The sequence below is a fragment of the Pongo pygmaeus genome, chromosome 3 (assembly GCF_028885625.2).
Source record: "Pongo pygmaeus isolate AG05252 chromosome 3, NHGRI_mPonPyg2-v2.0_pri, whole genome shotgun sequence".
Lineage (NCBI taxonomy): Eukaryota > Metazoa > Chordata > Mammalia > Primates > Hominidae > Pongo > Pongo pygmaeus.
This window is the reverse complement of record NC_072376.2, coordinates 31,597,083-31,603,017: the sequence shown is the minus strand read 5'-3', so window position 1 is coordinate 31,603,017 and position 5,935 is coordinate 31,597,083. Positions and strand designations below refer to the sequence as shown.

At 32.9% G+C, this 5,935-nt stretch overlaps 1 long non-coding RNA gene across 1 annotated transcript; it reads right to left on the bottom strand.

Annotated features, from left to right (window-relative positions):
• Positions 1-370: 370 nt before the first annotated feature.
• Positions 371-2,622, bottom strand: LOC129035714 (uncharacterized). The gene is made up of 2 exons (XR_008502298.1): positions 2,484-2,622; positions 371-1,118 (listed from the first exon to the last, which is right to left on the bottom strand). It is a non-coding gene; the product is annotated as an uncharacterized LOC129035714 (long non-coding RNA).
• Between the last annotated feature and the right edge of the window lie 3,313 nt (positions 2,623-5,935).

The window sequence follows — 5,935 nt, the reverse complement described above, 5'->3', positions numbered from 1 at the left end:
GGATTAACATTTTAAACCTAGTACTTGTGTTGCCAGAAAACATAAACTCTATAGGTTCAAAACCTTGGGTTTTTTTTTCAAATTCTTATAGCACTTGTGGCATAAAAACTATGTGAATTTAATATTAGCCTATTATATATAATATTTGTTAATATGCCGAAGGACATATCTAAGACTTGCCGCATTCAAGGTATTGTGGATTATTGAATTAGAATTTTCACCCCAGGAGGGTTTTGTGGATTTCTGTGCCACATTCAGGTAGGATAATTCTTTTGCTAAATACTCCCAAATAATAAACAAGTATGAAGTTTTAGTATAGGTAATTTGTAGACCAGTGAAGTAAAATATAAATATGTAAAGAACCAACAAATAAAGTCGTATCATATTTAATTTGTTTACTGAACCATTACTTCATTCTTGCATCAAGGATTTATTTACTTTATATAGAAGAGATACAGCAATCTTACTGAGAAGAAAATATAGTAAAATCTCTAGCTTCCTTGATCACTTTGCTGTGACAATTTTAGAACATAAGATGAGACAAAATTTAAATACAAATTGTGGTAGTTAAAGAAAAGCTCATTAAGAATGTACTCATTACTATAGTTTTAGCCCTTTGACAAAGTGATAAACAGACAGAATTAGTGAAGATATGTATTATGAAATGAAAACAACAGTGTCAAATGTATATGACTCATGGTAGATCTTAACAGGCTATAGGTCAATAGTGAAGTATCAGTTACATCTACTTGGTTCCATGTCCTTTAGATGAATAGGCTTCCTACATTCACATTAGGTTGTCTAATGGGGTATGCAATAGTTAGGCATGATCGCTGATAGGTTCATGGCTGGATAGAGGGTGTAGAATCTAAAATAGCTCAGCAGTGACTCCTTTCAAATCTTTTTCACATTGCTTTCTGGTCCTCCTCATGTTCTGTGTTTTTTCTTTCACTGTTGGATGGTGGGATTAATTTCTTTCTCCTTCTCATTCCATGTCTTATCTTGTCTTTAGGAGATGAAATATTTGCTTTAAAAATATGCATTTATATATTCTGTCCCATACTTTGGTCAATGACTTTATTTGAACATTAAGTACTCCTTCTGTATTGCTTCAGGTACTAGAAAGAAAGTTAGATGGAAATAAAATACACAAAATTCATTGGTTAATACCTTGTGATATAACTTTGCCAATTAAAATAATTTAATAAAATAACATTACATATTATAAGAATGTAAATCAAGCTTGTTCAACCTGCAGCTCATGTGCTGCATGTGACCCAGGACAGCTTTGAATGTGGCCCAACAGAAATCTGTGAACTTTCTTAAAACATTATGAGATTTATGTGTGTGTGAATTTTTTTTTAACTCATCAGCTTTTGTTAGTGTTAGTGCATTCTATGTGTGGCCCAAGATAATTCTTCTTGTTCCAATGTGGCCAAGGGAAGCCAAAAGATTGGACACCTTTGACATAAATCCTTATTCTCTACAACTGAAAAGTAGTAGAGAACGTCATATTTCATGGCTTGTTCATGAAGTACCTTCTAATGGCCTGCAAAGGTTACATAAACATTTCCAATACACAGCACTTTAAAACAGGGGTCGTAACCCCCAGGCCGTAGATTGGAACCAGTCTACAGCCAGTTAGGAACCAGTCTGCACACCAGGAGGTGAATGTCAGGTGAGTGAGCAAAGTTTTATCTATATTTACAGCCACTCCCCATTGCTTGCATTACCACCTGAGCTCCATCTCCTGTCGGATCAGTGGCAGCATTAGATTTTCATGGTAGCTCAAACCTTACTGTGAACTGCACATGTGAAGGATCTAGATTGTATGCTCCTTATGATAATCTAATTCCTGATAATACGTCACTGTCTCCCATCATCCCCAGATGGGACCCTCTAGTTGCTGGAAAACAAGATCAGGGCTCCTACTGATTCTACATATGGTGCATTGTATAATTATTTCATTATGTATTGCAATGTAATAATAATAGTTATAAAGTGCACAATAAATGTAACGCACTTGAATCATCCCTTAAACATCCCCTCTGCCCATCTGTGGAAAACTGTCTTCCATGAAACCAGTCCCTGGTGCCAAAAATGTTGAGGACTGCTGCTTTAAAAAGCTACTATATGTTTCCAGTTACAAGTTACAAAACATCTTCTGGAGAATTAGAACTTGTTCAAATCCATCAAGATAGTAAGTGACTAAGTCAATATTTCAACCTAGGTATAAATAACTGTCATGACATCATTCTTTCTGTTTGTCCACTCTGCCTAAGAGTATTGCCTTGTATTGGGAGAGGGGGGTTTTATCACTTAGTTTTCTTAGCAAACTTTTTGTTATTTTATTTTTTTTGACATACAATGGCAAACTTAGTTGACTTCATCATAGCAATATCACAAATACCTTACAATTGAAATCTAGTTACTACTAGTTATTGTATTGCTATATATGACAATCATTATAAGAGTTAACCAACATAATTTTCACTCAGTCAGATATTTTTTCTTCATTTTCCTAGTTCTTGGTTTTGTTTGTTTGGTGCTGTTACAGGTAGTGATCTGGTTTTGTTTGTTTAAGTAGTCTCTTCATAACTCAATATAGATGGAATCACCAATAACAATGCCTCATCTCACAACAAAAAGGTGGGCTTAGAACTCAGAGGGAGCCTATTAGAATTCTGCATCCACAAGAGGGGCCAATAAGATTATTCCCTGAAACATGTTAGGTAGAGCCTGTGAAAAAGGCACAGTAACTTGCTATGTAACACACAATAAAAGGCCCTTGAACTACTAGGTGGCTATATAGCATGGTAGCAAGGAAGAATGATAGTTGCAAAATAAAACCAATTTTCAGAAGGAATTACAGATTGATATAGGGCTCTGAAATGACCATTTGAGCCATTAGATTCTTTTGTGCTTGAAGTCATTTCTAGGGAATAGACAAATTTCCAAGCTTTGTTAGTCAAGTTTCTTTGTGTTGTCACTGATGACTGAAAGAGTTTTGGCAAATAGAGAAATTATTATGTACAAATATGCTTCTAAAGTGACAGTATATTAAATAATGCTATGGATAAAATAGATTTGGGGGCAATTTTTTTACTCAATCAGTGAAACATTAACAATCTTCATCATATGACAATTAAGCAGGTGACTGGTTGTAGTAATAGACGTTGCGTTTTAGAATTCAAACTGTATACTTCTCAAAACTGAAGTTTTAGAGGATTAGTAGAAAATTTCTGTATATTAGGGTGGATTTCCAAAAATCTCTTTTCTTAAAATAAAATAATGTTAAACACATTCTGTTTTATGTTTTATTCCTTTCAGTTTTTGTGGTTAGGGAAAATGGAAAGGTACAAATTATTCTAAAATTTTCTAGAGAATAAAGTGCTTAGTTCATGAGAATAAGTGATAGGAAGGGTTCTTGATTCTTCACGTTGACAAAAAAGGACCGGATTTGTATTGATTTAGGCAACTAAATGAAGTATAAGGTAATTTATTTAGGGATTAAATTCACATTATAATTTCTTTTTTTTAAAAAAAAAGATCAGAGTATGATAGGTTAATTAAGGTGTTCCTCTGGTCCAGAAAACCTCTCTTGATTCTGCTTTTTACAGCTCTGCTGACTAGGAAGCCTTTCACAAGATATGGGTGCTCAAATTATTGTTAGAACAGGACAGTTGGGGCCTGTAGAGAGCGGTGGGAGGTGAGGAGAGGGTGGTAAAACTGCATCTCCAATTATACTTTCTGCTTTTAGGTTCTTTGTTACACACAAATTGGCTCCTTAATTTATTCCTTTGAGGGTTAAATTTTAGTTCAGATTTCTGTCGACTTTTATACTTTTTAATTTAAAATTTCAGATACATTAAATTTTTTAAATCTAGAAAATTATAGCAAAAAAAATTAAAAAGTCCTATATCCCACCAGTCAGAAGCAGTCAGGCTGATAAAAGTCTCTTGGTCATTATTTGATGTGTACGTCCTACTCTCATTTCCAAATTAGGATTAACTGAGGCTACAGAGTAGTATCCTATTAGTTGGAAACATTTCTAGCGATAAATAATAGCAAAACCTACATCAGGGGCTTAAAAAAGCAGCACTTAAGAAATCACCATAAAGCCAGGTTCTTCTCATCTTTGTATTTCCCCAGTCTTAGAATAAAACTCTTTGTTTAAAACATCCCATATTTTAAAGACAGCTGCTTGCCCTGAAAGCATCACATCCATGTTTTAGGTAGAAGAGTAAAGGGGCATCTCAAGCAAGTGTGTTTTTCTTTAGAAACTCTCATCTCTTCCTGTAGCTTCAGTTTCTTAAAATCAGCACTTGCATATATAAGACCTAAGGAGTTATTCTGGGAAATGGTCACATAGAAGAACAAGGAATAAAAAAGAGTCACGTGGTTAAGAAGCAGCAGCCAACCTAAGGGCACGTGATTAAGTTGATTATCACAGTGGGCACCTGAGCCTTAATCCTACTGTATAGACTATATCTCGGAATCCTATCTCGAAAAGAAAAAAAGCCATTTTATCCACTTACTCCTGCGTCCCACCCTTATTGGACAAAGTCATCCCAGAGGTAATTAACTCCCTCTCACTTTGCTATTATCATATATGCAAGAAGAGTTGAGCTAGCTTGGTCAGGCAGGCACCCCACACAGTATGAGCCGAGTCGACTCAGGCAAAAAACTATTAGTACTTTTCAAGTTAGATTTAATGAGACTCTATTGATCGTTTATTAATTTATTTTATTTATTTATGAACATATTTCATCAATCTTTCTACACTAAGATAGTATTATATTTTTCCTTTTATAACATGTGTTATGTTATCACAAATAATTCATTATTCTGCCACATTTGCTTAGTAATGGTCACCAATTTCTGTTTTCATGTTTTTCAGACACGATATCAATTTCCAAATAAATTATTTAATTTTTTTCTTTTTACACTAGACTTAAAACTATAAAACACTGATTTTTGCCTTATAGCATATCATCACCTTTTACTTACTCAAAAAAAATTAATATACTTCAGCAAATTTATATTGTCTGGGTTTATTTTTATATAGATTTCTATAATTTTCTCTGAATCCTTTGGTTTATATTATATAATTTTGTTAAAGTTTTCATACTGTAACTAATGTATTTCCACCATTATATTTTTAACTTCCTCTTGCCATTATAAGAAAGAAAGCTATTTAAAATCTGTATACCTGGCCAACTTCCTCGCTTCTATAACTTTCTAGCTTTAATTGGATTTTTTGAGGTGTTCAAGGAAGCAATTATTATTTCTGTTTTTTACTTCCTGCATTTACTAGCTTCAATGAAAAATTTAAATAATAGTGATGAGAACAGGCATCATTTTCTTATTCTTGACTTTATTGAGAATGACTAGCACAAAGTATTCTGCAAGACATTAATAGATACATATAAAAAAGTTCACTGGATGAATAAGTTGAAGAGAATGAAGGTCAGGCACAATTGAATAGCTCCTGGCAACTAATTACTCATGTAAATTTGAGATATTATTGTTTTTATTACATCTCTTTGTCTTCACATTTTTTTATTTCCTACAGCAAATTCCCAATGAGTTTTTACATGTTTAATATGTACCTACAGAGAAATTATCATAGTTTTAATTTAATAATTACTTGCCAATTTTAGATATTTCATGTATTGTCCACAGAAATGTCAATTATCTATTAGCTTTTTAAAATATCATTCTTAATTGAAAATAAATATTTAATTTTAATATAATAAAATTAATCAACATTTTTTCCTTTGATGTTCAAAGAAATCCTTATCATCCCTAATTGCCTATGTCACAAAGATAATTTTAACATTGCTACTGTTAGTTTTATTGTTATACAGTTAGACTTTTACATATCAAGTATTTGAATTATATCTTCAATCCATGTTATATTATCTCCCTTCAA